Here is a 23,111-nt window from a genome sequence, read left to right on the forward strand (position 1 = left end):
ATTCAATTTATAATTTCACCAAAAAGTATAAATACCTAGGAATAAAACTAACCAAGGAGGTGAAAGACCCATATTCTGAAAGTTATAACTCTACATTGAAAGAAATTGAAGTCAACACAAACAAATGGAAAGAAATATTAGAAGATTTAATATTGTTAACATGACCATACTACCCAAAATAATCTACAGATTCAAAGCAATCACTATCAAAATAACACATTTTTCACAGAACTAGAACAAATAATAATAAAATTTGTATGGAACCACAAAAGACCTGGAATAGCCAAAGCAATCTTGAAAAAGAAGAAAAAAGCTAAAGGTATCACAAGATACCAGATTTAAAGATATACTACAAAGCTATAATAATCAAAACAGTATGGTACTGACACAAAAATAGATCCATGGATAAATAGAACAAATACACAATCCAGAAAACAAATCCATATTTATATGGTCAATTAATCTATGACATAGGAGGCAAGAAAATACCATGGGAAAAAGACAGTCTTTTCAACAGATGGTGTTGAGAAAACTGGAGAAACATACAAAAGAATGAAACTGGACCACTTTCTTATGCCATACACATAAACTTAAATTGGATTAAAGACATAATTGTGAGACTTGAAACCATAAAACTCCTAAAAGAAAACATAGGCAACAATCTCTTTGACATTGGCTCTAGCTACATTATTCTCAATATGTCTCCTCAGGCAAGGGGGAAAAAAACAAAACTAAACTATTAGGACTGCACCAAAATAAAAATCTTTTGACAACAAAGGACACCATCAACAAAACAAAAGGAGTCTACCAAATGGGAGAGGATATTTAGAAACGATAAGTGTTAATATCCAAATTACAGAAAAAAAATATACAACTCAGCACACACACACACAAATCCCAAGTAATCCAACTTAAAAATGGATAGAGGACCTGAGTAGAAGTTTTTTAAAAAAGTATAGATGGTTTACAGGTACATGAATGGATGCTCATGATCACTAATCATTAAGGAAACAAAAATTAAAAGCACAATGAAATATCACATTAAACCTGTCAGAATTCTAGTGTCCAAAAGAAAAGAAATAACAAGTGTTGGTGAGGATATGGAGGAAGGGGAACCCTCATGCAATGCTGGTTGGAATATAAATTGGTGCAACCACTTTGGAAAACAGTATGGTGTTTACTTAAAAAATTAAAGACAGAAATACTTTATGATCCAGTTATTCTACTATTGGGCATATACCCAAAGAAAATGAAAACATTAATTTGAAAATATATATGCATCCTGATATTTATTGCAGCATTATTTGCAATTCAAGATATATAAGCAACCTAAGTATCCATCAAGAGATGAATGAAGAATGAAGAAAGAAGATACAGTGTTTAGATAGATAGATAGATAGATATAGATACATACATACATACATACATACATACATAACGGAGGATTAGCCATGAAAAAGAATGAGATCTTGCCATTTGCAATTTGCAACAACTTGGATGGACCTAGAGGGTATTATACGAAGTGAAATAAGACAGACAGACAAAGACAAATGCCATATGTTTTCACTTATATGTAGAGTCTAAAAAACAAAACAAAAAAAGTAGAAACAGACCCATAAATGCAAAGTACAAACTGGTGGTTTCATGGGGGAGGGTGTGTGGGAGTATGGGCAAAATGAGAGGTACAGCCTTCCAGTTATGGAATGAATAAGTCACAGGGATAAAAGGTACAGTATAGAGAATATAGTTAATAGTAATGTAATAGCATTGTATGGTGACAGATGAAGCTACACTTATGGTGAGCATAGAATAACATATACACTAGTCCAATCACTATATTGTACAGCAGAAACTATTGTAACATTTGGGGTCAACTAACTTCAATGAAAAAATTACATTAAAAAACCCCAGAAACAAAAAACAAACAAGACAACTTTGGGCAGATCATGTCTGTGATACTTTCCAACAACCACAGTTCTATTTCCTTTTCTTCTTTCAGTCTCTTGTTTAGTTTTGAGGCAAAGTCAGATTTCTTGTTCCCATGATCTCTTGCTGCCCCTAGCCAAAAATTCGACAGAGATCATCTTGCTCAACTCGTGACATTTTGTGCCTTTGTAAAACAGAAAGGGCATTCCTCTGTTAATAACACTGACAATGAACTGGGTTAAAATAGGAAACTGAATAAGAAAACTGCTGTTTAGAGTCATGTCAACAGGAGTCTCTTCTAATTTGAGCCATAAACACTATTTCAAAGACCTTTGCCTGAGGGAATGTGTGCAAATGTCAAGTCACACATCACCTCAGAAAGATGGAGAACAAAGTCACTCTCAAACACACTAAAGCAAAAAAATGCAAGTTTAACTTTTATCAAAAGCAACCTGAAATCTGATCAGCTGAATTAAAGATGGTGCATCTATGCTGTTTTCAGTTGCCAAGTTGAATCATGGGAGCCCTTATACAAAAATAAGAAATGCTTATGATTTTTCTCATGGTAAGACCAAGTTAATATTTTTAAAAAGCTAGACTATCCAAACAAAACAGAAAATGTATCACATCAACTTTAAATCATAGCTAGAAATAGTAGGACTGGATATACGATTTAGTTTTCAAATAGGAGAACACAGTCTTTAGTCAGCATTAATCATAGTACAAATGATAGGGATATGCAGGGTAGAGAAATGATATCCTACCTTCAATCAGTTTAGAGTCCAGTCAGAACACACGCACATTCACTTGCACATGCATGAAAATCTGCTAACAAGCAATGGTAAGTAACAAGAGGTAAGTGCTAAATGAGTACAATGAGGTACAATTTAAGGCAAAAGTCACGTTCCCATCTGTTGGGAATTTGATTACATTTTTTTTTCTTCCCAACTAGCACTGTATGCTTCCTTATAGGTATTAGTTACAGACATGCTCAATTCTTCTAATTCAGACATTAAAAAAATAGATGTAATACTTACCTGATGGTAGTTTCCAAATGGAGACTCTCCCACTGTGGTCTGTGTAAAAGAATGGCACCAGGGAAAAATTCTGTTTATATGTCAATTCCTGTCAAATATTTAGCTGTAAGCCATGGGTAAACTGCTCAAGCTACATGGGTCTGTAATGAATTTGCTCACAGCATATTTCACAGTAAATATCTGAGTCACTGCTATTAATAACTTTTTGAGTAATCTGGAAAAAATGACACTTCTATTTTTGCTGCATAATTTATCAACTTCTTGTTTTCCCTTTGAAGACTTGAGGAATGCATTTCTCATTGGTTTGAACACCACCTAAGGTTTTGAACCTGTTAAGGTTTGCCTGCCTCAAGTCTTCTGTGAAAGGAGGTGATTTATATATAAATAAATGTATACATGAATTACAATAGACTAAAATTGATGTTCAAGGTGGGGGGGGGTGCCTGGGTGGCTCAGCTGGTTAGGCATCTGACTTCAGCTCAGGTCATGATCTCATGGCCTGTGGGTTTGAGATCTGCATGGGGCTCTGTGCTGATGGTTCAGAGCCTGGAGCCTGCTTTGGATTCTGTGTCTCCCTCTCTTCCTGCCCCTCCCCCGCTTTCACTCTGTCTCTCTCTCTCTGTCTCAAAAATAAACACTAAAAAGTTTTTAAAAATTGATGTTCAAGGTAGAATAGGAGTCTCAAGGGTATAATACAATGAAATTTAAATGTTTTCTGTGTCCATATAAATGTCCATGCTAAGAGATGTGGCTTTTTTTTTCTTTTTCAGTACTTCCTTTTACTTTGTGTGTGTAAGAGAGACGAAGGAGAGGGAAACAAGGAGGGAAGAAGAGAAAGCAAAAAACAGACACTGAACAAGAGTTTACCTTTCCCTAAGGCGAAGACTTTCAATCTGAAATCAAGTGTTTTTTCAGACTGACCATTCAAATAAAAGCAATTTCCAAATGTTCTTAACCTCCACAACAGAGTTAAATATTTCCACCTTGCATCTGTTCATCCCATTAACTTCCATATGCAGTGTTCTCAAAAAACAACTGCATACTGTGAGGCAGGCATTTGTATTTCAGATGGGAAAACTGAAAACCAGTGAGAAAGCCAGAACTACCCACAATTATGGACTCTTGGATCTAGACTATTTCTACTAGGGCATAGGAGGGGGTTACGTATGAAATTGGGGAGTTGGGGATAAAGGAGTTGGGGATAAAGGCCAGTCTGAGGTGGTGAGCAGAAGAGAGCATAAAAGCCTGAAATTCTTAAAAAGAGTGTTATCACAGGTTTGAAAACACATTGCCATGATTTTCTAGAAATACTTCCCTCGTTAGAACATACTTAGTAGTTGGTTTCTTAAAGTGAACTAACTACTACTTATTTTAGGGCTCATTAACATATTTGGAAGACATAATTTTTACCGAAGTGAAAAGTTTGGCAGGCATTGAAGTCTTGTCCTGAGAATATAATACCTGGAGTATAGCAAGCTCACATTCAGCTAGGAGTATTTTCAAACCGCTGGGGAAGATACTGTTGGAAGCTATTGGCTTACAGTTGACTTGTTTGTCTGAGAATTTGCCATTGGAGCATGGCTGATTGGTGAACAGACCACTGGTCTATTTCAATACCTAAGTTCTGGCACCTGTTTTTTTTTTTCCCTCTCTCAGAGATAAAGGGTATTCTCAGATTTATTCCATGATTAGTAGAAAAGAACAGCTGGTGATACAGAAGAATAGAGGGTTCCCATTTCTACAGAAAAGGAACAAACTGGAAAAAATGCTCCAAAATTAACCTTCATATTAAGCCTGGTAGGCCCACAAATAGTTCAAGTCTATAACTTTTCCTATCTCCATCTCCCTATGCCTTCTTGTGTAAGCATTTAAAGGTTCTACAAAGCTCTAAGTTCCCCCAAAGTGAAAGGCTACATATAGCAGATTTCCTTGGTAATTTGCCAGAAATGTAATCAAGAGCCCACTTCCTCCATAAGGCCTTCTCTGACCATCCAAGATTACATATCATCACGAGCTTTTGCTCTCCCTTTCCAGAATTTCTTCTATATTTTCAGTGCCTCTCATTTGGCCCTTATCATGCATCACCAAGTAGCATTTATGCAATATTTATAAATGTTTGATTTTTCCCTACACACATGCCCTAAAGGTCCTAGAGAGAAGAACTTTTTCTTTTCCATAGCTCTCAACACAGTGTTTTAGCCATAATATGCTCTCATCTTAAGGAACTGATTAAACAGAAACAATGATTGTCAGAATTTTATTGTTGATAGACAGTGCCACTATCTCACACTGAAAAATATTTTTAACAAATCATTAATCAGCAATGAGCAATTCCCTGCCAAGAAATTCAATGAAAAAGTCTAATGACTTATGTTAACTCTACATAATTCTATCTTGTTAGTAATTTCTACCTGGTGAAGTAAGCCAAACTAAATAAGATACACACACACACACACACACACACACACACACACACAGGTTTTGTTGTCAAGAGACTATATGACTTAACTATCCAGGAGGTAAAATAAAAACAGACAATGTTGATAATGGATAAAGAACCTCTGACTCAGTTGCCTCCCTACCCCACCATGCATATGGTCAAACACAATAAACGTCCATATCAAAGGTGACTTATTAGATCCCGTTTCTGTATTAATTATATTAACTCTTCCTTTTAGCTATGCATCATCTGTATGTGTGATCAGCATATTGTCTATGCCCACATTTAAGTCAGCAAAGAAAATATTAAACTAAGACAAAGCCAAAGACAAATTCTCTTGATAAACCACACTAGAGGTCTGTCTCAGTGGACATAGATCCATTAAAATCAACTACTTAGATCCAATTACTTAATCAGTCAGGAACAAGTCTAACCCTATCTGCACTCTCTTTTAGTCTAAAATTCATCAGTTTTCCCAACAATACTAACATGAGATGTTTTATAAGATGCCCTTCTGAACTTCAAATAAGGTCTATGTTATTTTTCTGCTCTTGTTATACATAAAGGCAATCCCCTGAACACCCCCCACCCCCTCAAAAATACCAGAAATGCTGTGAGCACTGACTGGCTGTGGAGTTGAGGAACAGAGAGATAGAGATTAGAGATCTGCCATAATTCTTTGGAGTCCAGATTAGCATGACTCAGGTAGCAGAATTTTTGCCACTTTAATTGGAAGACTGAATTACCGTCTAATATTTTGCAACTTTTAAAAAATTGCCTAGAAACATATAAACTACCAAAACTGAAACAGGAAAAAATAGAAAATTTGAACAGACCCCATTGCCAGTAAATAAATTGAATCAGAAATCAAAAATATCCCAACAAAAAAGAGTCCAGGGCCAGATGGCTTCCCAGAGGAATTCCCCAAACACTTAAAGAAGAATTAATATCTATTCTTTTGAAACTGTTCCAAAAGATAGAAATGGAAGGAAAACTTCCAAACTATGAGGCTGGCATTAAGTTAATTTGAAAACCAAAGACCCCACTATAAAGAAGAATTACAGACCAATTTCCTTGATACATGGATTTAAAAATTATTAACAAGATACTAGAAAATAGAATCCAAAAATATGTTAAAGGAATTATTCACCACAATCAAGTGGGATTTATTCCTGAGCTTCAGGAGTGGTTTAATGTACACAAATCAATCAACATGATACACCACATTAATACAAAGATAAGAATCATATGATCCTTTAAATAGATTCAGAAAAGGATTTGACAAAATACAGCATCTTTTCTTGATAAAACCCTTAAGAAATTATCAATAAGAGGAACATACCTCAGCTTCATAAAGGTCATATACAAAAGACCCTCTACTATTATCATCCTCAATGGGGAAAAACTGAGAGCTTTCCCCCTAAGGTCAAGAAGACGATAGGGATGTCCACTCTCACCACCGTTTTTCAACATACTACTGGAAGTTTTGGTATCAGAAATCAGTCAATAAAAAGAAATAAAAAGCATCCAAATCAGCAAGGAAGAAGTCAAACTTTCACTCTTCACAGATGACATGATACTCTACGTGGAAAACCCAAAAGATTCCACAAAAAATAATTGCTAGAACTGATACATGAATTCAGCAAAGTTACAAGATATAAAATATGATGAGGAAAACAAAGGCAAGATAAATGTAGCTTAAATTAACTATCCTTACAGCCCACTGTAAGGAGCCCACAGTGCAGTCCACTGATAGACACCTGAAACGTGTAGAGTGTGACCTTGCTCAAGGAGCTCATAGCTGCCTTACTTCCTTAATGTTTTTGTTTTATTAGAAATAACTAAAAGTAACCTTATCTAACAGTAGCTAGCCCCTCAAGGTCCTGAAAGCTTTGTTTTCAAATTCCTTAGAGACTTATGCTATCTCCCTCCCTCCACAAACCTGAAAATATATAATCAGTCTCTCCTCACAACCCCAGGACAGCTCTTTCTGCCCACGGATGCTGTCCCTGTGCTTTAATAAAATCACCTTTTTGCACTAAAGATGTTTCAAGAATTCTTAGCCGTTTGCTCAAGAACCTCATCATTTTTGGTGCTATTACATGGGGCTTTGAGTCTTTTCATCTGGACTCTGAGCCTTGGTGAAAACTTGGTGAGTATTTTCTTTTTTCTTCCTTTAATTTCAGGGGCTTTTCAGGTAGCAAGGTTTTATTGGAACACTTTCATGTCAATTGCTCAGACTGTAATCCTCTAGCCTGTGGCTACTCTAGGGGAGGAGAAAGCCTGCCTTTTGGCTGGAAGTTAGTACCCTGTCTGGAATAGTAATAAAACTCAGAAACTTGATGCCCTCTCTTTATTCCTGTCCTTATACAAAGTTGTCTGTCTTGGGCATGGGACAGCCACCTAACTGACTAGCACAGCTGCTAATCGTAAGACTCCCATGTAAGATTTCCTCCTCATTGGTCTAATGTGATCCCCTCCACATCCCTGGTCTAGCCGCTTCTGGCCAGGAGATCTCCACTGGGAGCCAGCTGAAACTAGTGCCCGACTGAAGTAAAACCCAACTGGGGACTCTTTCCTAGGGAAGTTGGCTATAAAGATTATATGTGTTGGAATGTCACTTAGATCATGATGGATTTCTATCTTTACTGTCTTCTGTCAATGTCCTCTACCTACTACTTAAATTACAGAATTGGGTAAATACTACTTGTAAAAATGTTCTAGTGTTTTCCGTTGGTTAAAAATATCACAGCCTTCAAGGAAACTAAGGCATGGCCTTCATGGCATGCTCCTCAAGACAAGGTAAACTAAGGCAGGGCCTTTTACAGCACGGCCTTTTATGGTATGGATTTTAAGGCACAACATGGCACGGTATTCCTGTCCATATGCCAGGCACCCATTTGTTGCCTAGGATGCAATGGGGAAGAAAAGGGACACAAGCAGCCCTTCTCCAAGGGCCCTTAGCGGCTGTCTGGTGATCACGGCGATTTTGTTCCAGGGACACCTCCAGTTGCTTTGACAGCAGGAACCTCTGATATATCCTGTGTGGGACATCACCTAGGAGTCAGGGGACCATTTTTGGTAATTGATCTCTACTTTTCTAGGAACATGGGATCTTCTTCTTCAGTCTCCAAGGACTCTCCTTTGGGATGCCTTTTAACCCACTGGAATCAATTCGGATTGCAAGATATAGGAAAGAAAAAAAAACTGATCTTTTTTTGTAATACTGCCTGGCCTCAATACTCCTTACAAGATGAAGAAAAATGTCCCATTAATGGGACATTAGATTTTAATACAGTCTATCAGTTGGACCTCTTCTGCAAGAAACAAAAGAAATGTACTGAGGTACCCTCTGTCCAGGCTTTTGTGGCCCTAAATTAGGATCCAGCTTTGAGGGCCTCTTGCAGAATGCATCTAACCATCAGCCAGGTTAATAAACTCCCTCTGGATATATTGGCTAATGACTGTCTAAATAAGCCCATTCCTCCTAATAAACCTGAGCCATGGGAAGAATCACCAGTAAATCCAAAGAGGACACTGGTTCTGCTACTATCCCTTCCCCTTATGAGCCCCAATATCCTTCTGCTCCCAGCCCAACTGGACATACCAGGAGTGGAACCCCTTATCTCCCAAGAGCTCCACCTAAATTTGGAGTGAATCTTCTTAGGGAGGTTGTTAATGGAGAAATGGGCACAATTAGGGTCCATGTCCCATTCTCCATGGCATACCTGGCTCAAATACAACACTTAGGATGATATTCTGAACCCCCCTCCTCCAAATTACTGAGGGCTTTAAACAAATATTTATTGTGTTTTATCTGACCTGGAAAGATATATACATCATATTAACTCATTGTTGCACCCCTCAGCGGGGGTGAAGTATTTGGGCAAGGGCCCACGAGTTCGCTGATGAACTGGCAATGAGGGATAGGGAATGTTATCTGATAGTGGGTACTGCTCTTCCAACTACTGAGCCACATTGGAATTACCAAGAGGGTAGACAGGAAAGGAAGAGATAAGATCATATGATCACTTGTTTAATAGAAGGAATGAACAATAGGATTCTCTAAACTTGTAAACTTTGATAAAATTTAGGAAGTTACTCCAGGGGCTGGTGAAATCCAGCTTTATTTCAGGGCCGCTTAATAGAAGCCATCCACAAATATACAAATCTGGGCCAAACTTCACCTGAGGGAATAACTATACTAAACATGCATTTTATAAGTCAATTGGCACCTGACATTCACTGAAAAGTAAAATGGCTCTAGGCCCTCAACCCCCCCATCCAGTGCCTACTAGAGGTGGCCACTGGAGCCTTTAATAATAAAGATGTAGTTTTAAAACAAGAAAAAGACTGGAGAGCTAAATTGCAGGGTAAGATACAGGCTCAAATATTGGCTGCTGCTATTGTGATTTCCCCCCAACACTAGACTAACTTGGGGCAGAAGACAAAGCCAGAATCAGACAAAGAATCAGGTAAGTCCCGATGCTACAAGTGTGGCCAGACTAGACATTGGAGTAAAGGATGTCCAAATAAAGGCTCTCCTCCAGGGCCATGTCCCATCTGTGGAAAAGGGGGGGGGGACACTTGAAGATAGACTGTCCTCATCTGCAGAGAGAGAGGAGGGCAGGAACTCATCTCTCCACCCGAGAGCAGAAACCAGAGGATCTGGCATGATGGTCCTGAGGCTGGCCTGGCTCCCTTTTACATCAAGATGACTGAGCCCCAGGTTACTTTGGACGTGGAGGATAAGTTTATCAATTTTCCTATTAATACTGGAGCCACTTACTCTGTTCTTATTTGGGCTCTGGCCCTACTCTTCTTTCTGGTCATAAAATTGTTGGCATAGAGGGGGAAACTAAAACTTACCACCAGAAAATGCCTCTAACTTGGATATATAAAGGTCAACTAGTTACTCATGTTTTTCTAGCCCTTCCATCTTGTCCCACGCTGTTACTTGGACCAGACTTAATGTGTAAACTAGGAAGCAGGTTTGCTCTCATTAAAGAAGAAGACAGCTTGTTCTCTTCAACATCTGGGGAATTAAAACTTTACCCTGGTATTCCTTCTAACATCTGGAAGGAAGTAAATCCACAGATCTGGGATTGCGATGTCCCAGGGTGTGCTCTTAAAACCCAGCCAGTTAAAGTGACATTAAAGGACCCTGCCACTATACCTCATAAAAAACAATACCCCTTAAAACCTGAGGCAAAATATGGGTTACAATCATTTATTGACAAATTTCTCAAATATGGCATTTTAAAACATTCTCAGTCTTTTTATAACATTCCATTTTTACCAATAAAAAAGCCAAGTGGAGAATATTGAGTGGCACAAGATTTAAAAGCTATAAATGAGGCAGTGATGCCTGTTCATCCCATAGTGCCAAATTCATATACCATTCTCTCCCAGGTCCCTGGTGATGCCAACTGGTTTACAGTACTTGACTTAAAAGATGCCTTCATCTGCGTCCCTCTAAGTTAGGAAACACAGCCACTATTTGCTTTTGTATGGGCCTCATCTTCAAGCCCACAGGATGATCAATTAACTTAGACATTCTTACCACAGGGATTTAGAGATAGTCCTCACTTGTTCGGGGCTGCACTTAGCAAAGACCTCTGTGATATCTCCTTGTCTCAAGGGACTATAATTCAGTATGTAGATGCCATTTTAATCTGTAGTCCCACAAAAGAAATATCATAGTAATTCCATAATCTTACTTAACTTCTTGGCAGATAGATGGTATCATGTCTTCCCTAAAAAGGCACAAATATCTAAACAAAAAGTACAGTATTTGGGATATGAACTAATACCAGGACACTATATCCTGTTTACTGACAGAAAAAAAGGCTATATTGGATCTTGGATCGCCAGCTACAAAAACAAAACAAAAACAAAAACAAAAACAACCAAAAAAACCCCAAAAAACAAAAAACAAAAAGCAAAACCTTCGTACTTTCCTAGTATGGCAGGCTTTTGTTGCCTATGGATTTGTTGTCGATGGATTCCTGGATTTGGGCTCTTAGCCAAACCATTATATGATTCAATTAAAGGCCTTGAATAAAGAAACTTCACTGTGGACTAAAGTGCAGGAGACAGTCTTTCAAACAGTAAAAACCAAACTTTTGTCAGCCCCCGCTTCGGCCTTACCAAATTTAGAAAAACCTTTCACTTTATATGTAGCAGGGGCAAGCTTTGGGAATTTTTACCCCAAAATTTGGGAAATAAAACAAGACCAGTGGGCTAGTTTTCAAAACCACTTGATAATGTAGCTCAAGGATGTTCAGTTTGTCTTCAAGCAGTGGCTGCCACAGCTCTCCTGGTAGAAGAAGCTTCACAACTTACTATTGTAAGAGTTAAATTGTAGTGTAGGGCTAACGCTTAGATTGAAAGATAACAACTTTGTTCTGACACTGAAGGTCAAAAGATAACAGCCTTGCTTTTACTCTTGTAAATCATACTTCATACTCTTGTGAATCAGGCTTTACCAATGAAGAAAACAAAAGCTCAAAAAAAAGAGCATCAGAGACAAGGTCAAGGAGATCCACTGGTTGCAACTTAGCGGCAGAAAGTCTAAAATAATCACCTCATTCGATAACTGTTTCTGACTCATCTGGAAACTGTTTCTAACTCATCTGGGAACTGTTTCTCTGTTCTGTTCCCAGATAATGATAAAACGATGTGATCGGCTTTAAAAACTCTGTACCCGGCTGTTCGGGACCACACTCTTATCAAAAGTGTTGGTCCCGATTGGTCGGCCTTGCTTCTCATTGTAATAAACTTTGTTGTGACTGTCACTGATGCCCATAGCATTCTGTTTCAGTAGTCGTGTGGATGCAACACTATGAGGCAGACCCTGACAGTGATGACTCCACATCTGGTCCAGGGTGTCCTAGAGACCAAGGGCCATCAATGGATGACAGGAGGGGGACTTACTAAATACCAGGCTAGACACACCTGAAGTAATACTTGAAAACTGTCAAACTTTAAACCCAGCTACCCTTGTGCCTGGACTTCACCATCATATTTCTATGTTAGAACGTAACTGCTCAGAAATTATTGACCTTGTTTATTCTATCAGACCAGATTAAAAGATCCCCCTATTGAAAATGTGGATGACATTTGGTTTACTGATGGCAGTAGTTTCCTGGACAAGAGAAAAAAAAAAGCTGGACATGCTATAGTTAGTGTAATCAGAACCATTGAGGCAAAAGCCCTTCCAACAAATATTTCTGTTCAAAAGACTGAATTAATAGCCCTTACTGAGTACTTCAATTGGCCAAAGGCCTAAAAATTAATATTTATATTGATTCTAAATATGCTTTCCTGATATTACATGCTCACAGGGCAATCTGAAAAGAAAGGGGATTTTTGTTAAGTCATAACTCCTGAATACAATATGGCTCTGAAATAATTACTCTCCTTGAAGCTGTACACCTACCTAAGGAGTTAGCTGTAATTCACCTCAGGGGACATCAAAAGGACATGACTTTAGAATCTAAAGGAAATAATTTGGCAGACTATGCAGCAAATCAAGCAGCAGAAAATATGCAAACATTGTCTTATACCAGTCTTAACTCCAAAAATGTCCATAACTCCAGTCTACTCAGACAAAGAAATTCACATTGCACAGGAATGAGGATATTAAAAAAATGCACAAGACTGTCTTGTTAATAATGAGGGGAAAACCTTTATACCTAAAAATAACAAATGGAAGGTAATATGCAGTTAACACCAGGCTACTCATTTGGGCAAAAATGATTTAAAACATTTAATAAAAAATGTATTTGATGGGGTAAATTTAACAGCTACAATAAAACAAGTCTGCTAATCCTGTATTGTTTGCGCACAAGTAAATCCAGAAGGCGTAGTTTGCCCTCCTCCACTTTTAAAACCAGTCCAGAAGCAGGGAACATATCCAGGAGAGGACTGGCATTTTGATTTCACACACATAAATGCTTCCTTGCATGGGCTATAAATTCTTACTAGTGTTTGTTGATACTTTCAACTGGAGGGATCAAGGCCTTTCTTTGTAGAACAGAAAAGCCCACAGAAGTAACCAATGTTTTGTTGTGAAAGTTATTCCTAGATTTGGAATAAAATCCCTTCAAAGTGACAGTGGCCCTTCTTTTACTGCACATATAACTCAAAAAAGAGCATAGGCCTTAAAAATTAATTTCTACATTCAGCCTGGCATCAACAACCCTTAGGAAAGGTGGAAAAAGCTAATCATACTTTAAAATGACACCTTACTAAACTCAGTTTAGAGACTCAGGAAAATTGGGTTACCCTCTTGCCAATAAGACTTCTCAGAGCGAGAACTGCTCCAAAACAGCCTTTAGTAATAACTAAGCCCTTTTGAGTTATTATATGGAAAGCCATTTCTCACAGTGGGCCTGTTATTTGATGAAGAACAATGCTCTATTAAACTATTCACTTGAGACTGGTCTAATTCATAAGTTACTTAATGAATATACTGACCACATGCTTCCAAAATCTGACTCAAGTATAAAAGCCCACACCAGGTAAGCCCTGGAGACATGGTTTATTTAAAAGAACTGGAAATATATATGTCAAATATAGCAGGAGACTTAAATCCAAACTGGAAGGGTCCATATCAGGTCACATTATGCATCCACACTGTAGTAAAATTAGAGAGACACTCTTCCTGGACTCACATATATAGAATAAAACCTTCACAGGAAACCAGTGAACAAACTAATGAGCTTTCTTACTCCTGTAAGCCTATAGAAGATCTCAAACTCCTCTTCAAGCGATGATAAAGATAATCCTTTGTATTTAAGAAGATTCATATATATTGTCTACCTTAGATTCTGCTGCCTCTGCCTTTCATAACTCCTTTTAAATTCTCAACATTGACCCACAGGTAGGGGCATCTTATGCCTCTATTCAGCACGAAGAAGCTACAGAATATGAGATCTTCTGCCTTCAACAAACTTAAAGATTTAAGGGTCAAAGTTGTTTAGGGGGAAAAATGAGGGGAAAAAAGGCATGGGAAATCTGGCTTAAATTAAGCCTTACAGTTTGCAGCCCACTGATAGACACCTGAAACATGCAGAGTGTGACCTTGCTCAAGGAGCTCATGGTTGCCTTAGTTCCTTAATGTTTTTGTTTTATTAAATACTAAAGGTAACTTTATTTCAGCAGTAGCTAGCACCTCAAGGTCCTGAAAGCCTTGCTTTCAAATTCATTAGAAACTTATGCTATCGTCCTTCCTCCACAAATCTGAAAATATATAATCAGTCACTCATCACAACCTCAGTGCAGCTGTTTCTGCCCACGGGTCCTGTCCCTGTGCTTTAATAAAATAACCTTTTTGCATCAAAGACATCACAAGAATTCTTTCTTAAACATTTGTTCAAGAACCCCATCGAAATCAATTGAATGTCTATACACCAGTAATTAAGCAGTTGAAAGAGAAATCAAGTAATCGATGCCATTTACAATTGCACCAAAAATGATAAGATACCTAGGAATAAACCCAACCAAAGGGGTAAAATATCTGTGCCCTGAAAATTATAGAAACCTTATGAAAGAAAATGAAGAAGACAGCATTTTTTCACAGAGCTACAACAAACAACCCTAAACTTTGGAGTCAGAAAAGGCCCCAAAGAGTCAAGGTAATGTTGAAAAAGAGAACCAAAGCTGAAGGAATCACAATTCCATACTTCAAGCTGAGTTACAAAGCTCTAATTATCAAGATATGGTACTGGCACAATAAAAGAATAGAGAACCCAAAAATGGACCCACAAATGCATGGCCAATTAATCTTTGACAAAGCAGAAAAGGGTATCCAATGGAAAGAAAGACAGCTTCTTCAGAAACTGGTGTTGGGAAAATTCGATGGTGACATGCAGAAGAATAAAATTGGGCCACTTTTTTACACCATACACAAAAATAAATTCAAAAGGGATGAAAGACCTAATGTGATAAAGGAAACCATAAAAATCCTAGAGGGGAAAACAGGCAGCAACCTCTTTGACCTCAGCCACAGCAACTTCTAACTAAATATGTCTCTGGAGGCAAGTGAAACAAAAGCAAAAATGAACTACTGGGACTTAATCAAGATAATGACTTCCACACAGTGACGGAAATAATTGACAAAACTAAAAGGCAACCGATGGAATGAAGAAGATATTTACAAATGACATATCCGACAAAGGGTTAGTATCCAAAATCTATAAATAAATTATCAAACTCAACAGCCCCCCAAAACAAATAATCAGTTAAGAAATGGGCAGAGGACATGAATAGACACTTTTCCAAAGAAGATCTCCAGATGGCTAACAGACACCTTAAAAGATGCTCGTCATCACTCATCATCAAGGAAATACAAATCAAACCCACAATGGGATATCATCTCACACCTGCTAGAATGGCTAAAATTACCAACTCAGAAAACAAAAGATTTTGGTGAGCATACAGAGAAAGGGGAACATTTTTTATACTATTGGTGAGAATGCAAACTGGTGGAGCTATTGTGGAAAACAGTATGGAGATTCCTCAAAATCTTAAAAATAGAACTAACCTAAAACCTGGCAATTTTACTACTAAGTATGTATCCAAAGGATACAAAATTGCTGATTTGAAAGGACACGTGCACTCTAATGTTTATAGCAGTACTTCAACAATAGCCAAATTATGGAAAGAGCCCAGATGTCCATTGACTGATGAATGTATAAAGAAGATTGTATAGATAGATAGATAGATAGATAGATATAGATGATATAGATATAGATGATATAGATATAGATATAGATATAGATTAGATATATAGATATACACACACACAATGGAATATTATTCAGCCATCAGAATAATGAAGTCTTGCCATTTGCAACAATGTGGTTGGAACTAGAGCATATGATGCTAAGTGAAATAAGTCAGTCAGAGAAAGACAAATATCATGAGTTCACTCATATGTGGAATTTAAGAAACAAAACGGATGAACACAGGGGAAGGGAAGAAACAATATAATAACATAAAAACAGAGAGGGAGAAAAACCATAAGAGACTCTTTTTTTTTTAATTTTTTTTTCAACGTTTATTTATTTTTGGGACAGAGAGAGACAGAGCATGAATAGGGGAGGGGCAGAGAGAGAGGGAGACACAGAATCGGAAACAGGCTCCAGGCTCTGAGCCATCAGCCCAGAGCCTGACGTGGGGCTTGAACTCACGGACCGCGAGATTGTGACCTGGTTGAAGTCGGACGCTTAACCAACTGCGCCACCCAGGCGCCCCAAGAGACTCTTAACTACAGAGAACAAACTGAGGGTTGCTGGAGGGGAGTTAGGTAGAGGAATGGGCTAGATGGGTGATGGGCATTAAAGATGACACTTGTTGGGATGAGCACTGGGTGTTGTATGTAAGTGATAAATCATTAAACTCTACTCATGAAACCAGTACTACACCATCTGTTAACTAACATGAATTTAAATAAAAATAATTGTTTTCTTAAATTTGATTCTGACTCTCTAGAACTACATTTTTCACAGGTTCACACATATTGCCTAATGTTTTCCTTATAAAGCACACTCATGTTGTGTCCTTCAGAAGTTCTGAGCTTTTCAAACAAGAGAGCTCATAAAAACATCTATCTCTACTATCTTTTTCATTTATCAGAAGTGAAGCCAAGTTTCAGAAAAGGGAGGTGATTTGTTGCAGGTCCTGTAGCAAGTTAGCATCTGAGTTGGAACTAGAAGTTCCCTTAATGGCTTCTGACAGTGCTCTTTTTGCCATGTTTCACAACCTCCATGGACACAACACACTCTGTCTTGCCTTGGGCACTAAAAATTAAGTTATACATTGCTCTTTGACCAGATTTTCTGAATTATATCCAAATTTGTCAAGTTGTGCTTTCTCAGTCTCTTATCCACTTTTCTGTTTAAGAACTGGAGAAGAGCAAGTAGTTGGGTTCAGTGAGATGCTTTGTTTAGCATTTGTCCCATATAGCACAAAGGCCAATAGTTTATTTTAAAAAGAGCACTGTCAAACATGCTGTCAAATACAAAGTCTGGATGACAATAAACATTTCTATTTTGCAGAGAACACATGAATAACATGAGGTGAGATATAAGATTGTAAGTAAGGAAGGAATGATTCCACACTATGTGTCATTTTTCAGCATAAATGATTAACTATTCAAAACACCTTCCCAAACATATAATGGGAATGTGAAAATGTAACTCACTTAAAACCAAAATGTTGGTACAAATATAAAAATCCTTAATAATCATGGTAAGTTCAAACAATGGAAAAACTATAGAACCATTAAAATGTTAAGGTAATAAATCCTCTATTGAAATAAAACATAATTATGCTAAATCCTTAAGTGGTGATGAAACAGTTTGAAATTATATATGGTATGCCCCAACATACATACAAAGCCCCTTAGCAAAGACTCAGAGATTTCTTGATAAATATATAGTATAAAATCTCTGTCAAATTACTGCCTTACCATTAAACTAACTGAACAATAATTTTAGAAGCCACATATAACAAAGATTACAGACATTATAGAATTAGTTCAATAGTCACTAAACAGAAAATCTGCAAAACAGAAATACAGTAACAACAGAAGTACCTGGGAAGAAGAAAGAATCTGATTGAAATTTTTGTCACATTATATTAAGAAAATGGCCAATTTTCAACAACAAAATTATTAAATAAACAGTAAGAAAGTATGACCATACACAGTAAAAATAAAAAGGCAATAAAAACTGTCCCTAATTAAGCTCAAATATTGGATTTTACCCTAAAAAACCTTTTAAATTGGGCTCCAGTCGAAGATGGTGATGTAGGAAGACCCTAAACTCACCCCCTCTATGGAACACACAAATTACACCTGTTCATAGAATAATTCCTTCTGAAGAAGAACCGAGGGCCTACTGAAGAGCTTCTAAACAACAAAAGCTTGCAACCACTTAAGCTTCAACTATTCGTCAAGGGCGTATTTTGCATGGAGAATGCAGGGACAACACACACAAAGCCCACTTTAGCTTTAACTGTCCTGCCAAGGCAGCCCCTGTGTGGAGTGTCCTATGACCTCCTGGCCCACACCCTGCTTTAGCTTCAACCACTACTTCAGGGAACCCGCTGTGCAGATAGTCCTGGAACACCACAGATTATTCCAATTCAGCTTCAGCTATCCTGCCAAAGTGCCCAGTGTGTATAGAGTCTATGTATCTTCAGGTTTTGTTTGCTTTAGCTTCAGCTGTCTTGCCAAAGTGTCTGAAGCACAGAGAGCCTCAGGATCCCTCCAGCCTGCATACCACCTCAGCTGCAGCTCCGCTGTCAGGGCACCCCTGGTGAGGAGCCCCCTGGGATTGCTCAACAAACACTCATTTCAACTTTAACTGCCCTGCCATGGTTCTCACTGTGTGAAAAGCCCTACAATCTCCCACCCCACACCATATGGGAGAGACAGCCACTCTGCCAGGGTACCCTATGTATGGAGAGCCTTGGACATGTCAGATAATACCCACTTCAGCTTCAGGTATGCTGCCAAAGTGCCCTCTGTGTGTAGACCCTCAGGACACCTGGCTTGCATTCACTTTAGCCTTAGCTATTCTGCCAGGCTGCATGCTGCACAGAGAGCCCTAGGACCCACAACACACATCAGCAGTAGTTTCAGCCAGCCAGCAAAAGTTACTGACCACACAGCCTACATAAGAACAACCATACACAAGACCATTCCTTCACGTTTAGGAGAAGTAGCTGTTCTCTCTAATCCATGGAAACAAACACAGATTAAAGCAAAATGGGGAGACACAGGAATATCCTCCAAAAAATGAACAAGACAAAATACTGGAAAAAGAGAACTAAGTGAAATGGAGATAAGAAATATGCCTGATAAAGAATTTAAATTAATGATCATAAAGATCCTCACTGGGCTGAAGAGAAGACTGGAAGAACTCAATAGCACTTTCAGTAAAGAGATAGAAAATATTTTTAAAAACAAATCAGAGTTGATTACAATAACTTAAACAAAGACATACTAGAGGAAATCAACAGTAGATTAGTGAATGCAGAAGAATGTATCCATAATCTGGATGACAGTGTAATGGAAAACACCCAAATTGAACAGAAAAAGGGAAATAATTTATATATTAAACAATGTAGGTCAATAAATCTCTTAGATAACGTCAAATAAACAAGCATTCTCATTTTATGGGTTCCAGAAGAGACTGGGAAATGAGAAGAAAATTTTTATGGAGAAAAAATGTCTAAATCCTTCCCTAACCCATAGAAGGAAATAGACAATCAAATTCAAGAAGCACAGAGTTCCAAATAAGATGAACCCAAGGAGGTCCAAACCACAACACATAACAATTAAAATGTTAAAGTTTAAATATAAACAGGAAAATTTTAAATCAGCAAGAGGGAAGCAAAATTTATACACAAGGGAAAATCTATAAGACTGTCAGCTAATTTTTCAGCAGAAACTTTGCAAGAAATAAAGAAGTGGCATGATATATTCAAAGTACTGAAGGAAAAACAAAAACAAAAACAAAAACAAAAAAACAAACTATGACCAAGAATACTCTACCCAGCAAAATTATTGCTCAGATTTGTGGGAGAGATAAACAGTTTTCCAGACAAACAAAAGAATAAGAGTTTATCAACATTAAAATATCCTTGCAAGAAATGCTAAAAGGACTTTATAAGTGGAAAATAAATGGCCATAAGTAGACATAAGAAAATTATGAATAACAAGATGTAAAATATAACAGTGCACACATAAATCATGGAAAACTGAGTAAAGAAAAAAAAAGTAGTTGTTCTTAGAATGTGTTTGGATTTAAGTGACCATCAACTTAATATAAACTACTATATACTTAAGATGTTATATATGAACCTCATGACAATCACAAACTCAAAACCATTATGATAGATACACAAAAACTAAAGAGAAAAATTCCAAGCATAACACTACAAAAACTAATCAATCACGGAGGAAGAAAGCAAAAGAAAATAACCGAACAGAGAAATACAAAAACAACCAGAAAACAAATAACAAAATGACAGTAAATACATACCTATCAATAATTACCTTAAATGTAAATGGCCTAAAAGCTCCAATCAAAAGGCAAAAAGTGGGGGAATAAATTAAGAGAAAAAAATGAGAACAATCTATATGCTGCTTAGAAGAGACTCATTTTAGAACTAAAAACATACAGACTGAAAGTAAGAGGATGGCAAAGCATTTACCATGCAAATAGAACACAAAAACAAAAAGTCCCAGTACCAATAATTATATCAGATGAAATAGACTTTCAAACAAAGCATTTCACAAGAGACAAAGAAGAGCATTACATAATGATAAAGGACTCAGCCTAACAAGAATATACAACAATTGTAAATATCTATTCACCCAACACTGGAGCACCTGAATACATAAAGCAAATATTAACAGAGAAATTGATGGCAATACAATGATAGTAAGGAACTGTAACACTCCATTTGCATCAATGGATATATCATCCATGAAGAAAATCAATAAGGAAACAGTGTTCTTGAATGACACATTAGACAGATGAACATAACAGATTTGTACAGAACATTCTATCCAAAAACAACAGGCTACATATTCTTTTCAAATGCATGTGGAACATTCAAGAAGAGATGACAGATAGGCCACAAAACAAGCATCAATATATTTAAGAAGATTGAAGTCATGCCATGCATCTCTTACAACCACGATGCTATAAAACTAAAAATCATTCACAAGCAAAAAATGCAAGTGCAGGCTAAACATGGTACTAAGAAACAAATGGGTCAATGAAGCAATCAGATAAGGAGTCAAAAAAATATATGAAGGAAAATGAAAATGCAAACACAAAGGTCCAAAATGTTTGGGAAACAGCAAAAGCAGTACTAAGAGGGAAATAATAGTGATGCAGACCTACTTCAAAAAAGAAAAAAAAAGCTAAATAAAAATTTAATTGTACATATAACAGAACTAGAAAAAGAAAAAAAAACCCAAACCCAAGGTGAACAGAACAGGGGAAATAATGTCAATCAGAGCAGAAATAAATGCATACAAACTTTAAAAAATAAAAAAATCAATAAAACCCAGAGCTGGTTATTTTAAAAGGTAATAAAATTGTTAAATCTTATCCAGACTCTTCAAGAAAAGAAAAAGAAGACTCAGATAAAATCAGAAATGAAGGAGGAGATAAAACAACTGACACCACAGAAATACAAAAAATTATAAAAAATACTATGAAAAATTATATGCCAACAGGTTGGAAAACTTAGAGGAACTGTATAAATTCCTAGAAATATATAATATTCCAAAACTGAATAAGAAATAAATAGAAAATTTGCACAAAATGATTACTAGCAAGGACATAGAATCACCAATCAAAAAGCCCTGAACAAGCAAAAGTCCAGGACAAGAGAACTTCACAGGTAAATTCTGCCAAACCTTTGAAGAAGAGTTAATACATATTCCTCACAAAACTATTCCAAAAAGAAAAAGAGGAAGTAAAGCTTCCGAACATATTCTATAATCAGCATCATCCGGGTACACAAACCAGACAAAAAAAAAAAAAAAGAAAACAACAGATCAATATCTCTAATGAACATAGATGCAATATTATCAACAATTGATTAGCAAACCACATTGAAAAATACATTAAAAGAATCATTCACCACAATCAAGGGAAATATATTCCAGAAATACAACAATGAATCAATATTTGTAAGTCAATATCCTGATATACCATATCAACAAAAACAAGAACAAAAATCAGACGATTACCTCTATAGGTGCAGAAAAACATTCGACAAAATTCAACAATGATTCATGACAATAACACTTAACAAAGTGGGTTTAGAGGTAACATATCTCAAGACATAAAGACCATATGCAAAAAACCCACAGCCAAAATCATATTCAATAGTGAAAAATGGAGACATTTTTCTAAGATTAAGAACAAGACAAGTATGTCCACTGTCACCACTTTTATTCAACATAGAACTGGAAGTCCTAGCCACAGCAGTCAGAAAGAGAAATAAGAAAAAGAAGAGGCAATCTCTGTCCCCTCATTTTATCTAGCTCTCTGTGTCTGTTTCTGTGTATTAGGAAAGTCATCCATGTCTCCTGTTTTTGAAGGCAATGGCTTTATGAGGAAGAAGTCCTGTAGCTCATGGCATTGCAGTGTCCCCTGTTTACCAGGACCTGGTGCTTCAAGGAGTGTCTTCTATGATCATTGCTGTTGAATACTGGCCACTTTTTCCTTCAGTCCAGTCATCAGCATAGGTTCTTTTTGCCTGTTATGGGCATTTTTTCCTCCCCTGCTGGGTTGAATGTATTTTAACAAGGTGTGCACTGATCTGTTTGTGAAATGAGACCTTGCCACTGTCCCCTCTGGAACTGAGGTCCAGCAAACTGTGCAGGTCCAGAGATGAGATGTTGGTGGGTTTCGCACTGGTCTTCTTAAGGAGACTTGAAGCACGGGGATTGAGACAAGGGTGACTAGGAAGGGTGAATCAGCCCAAGGTTGGGAAGGCAGATCATGGTGTAAGGAAGTTAGGTAGTAACTGTCAGGATCATGCTGGTTCCCTGAGGTAGCTGCGTGGTTATGCTGGGGGCAAGGGAGGGAAGTGGAGTCTGTCAGCTCCTTTATTCCTGAAGGGGTCTCCTTATGATCCCTGCTTCACTGAGCCATGCTCTGAGATGA

The 23,111-nt window shown here is 37.3% G+C and overlaps 1 protein-coding gene across 5 annotated transcripts in view; it reads right to left on the reverse strand.

Annotated features, from left to right (window-relative positions):
• Positions 1-3,115, reverse strand: part of CYSLTR1 (cysteinyl leukotriene receptor 1) — a 179,041-nt gene extending 175,926 nt beyond the window's left edge. For 2 of the 5 annotated variants that reach the window (XM_053202519.1, XM_053202517.1), the window contains exon 1: positions 2,964-3,115. The gene's annotated coding sequence lies outside the window, so the exon portion shown is untranslated. The remainder of the gene's footprint in view (positions 1-2,963) is intronic. The other 3 variants (XM_053202518.1, XM_053202520.1, XM_053202516.1) reach the window with 3 other exon arrangements.
• Positions 3,116-23,111: the final 19,996 nt, after the last annotated feature.

The sequence above is a fragment of the Acinonyx jubatus genome, chromosome X (genome assembly GCF_027475565.1).
Source record: "Acinonyx jubatus isolate Ajub_Pintada_27869175 chromosome X, VMU_Ajub_asm_v1.0, whole genome shotgun sequence".
NCBI lineage: Eukaryota > Metazoa > Chordata > Mammalia > Carnivora > Felidae > Acinonyx > Acinonyx jubatus.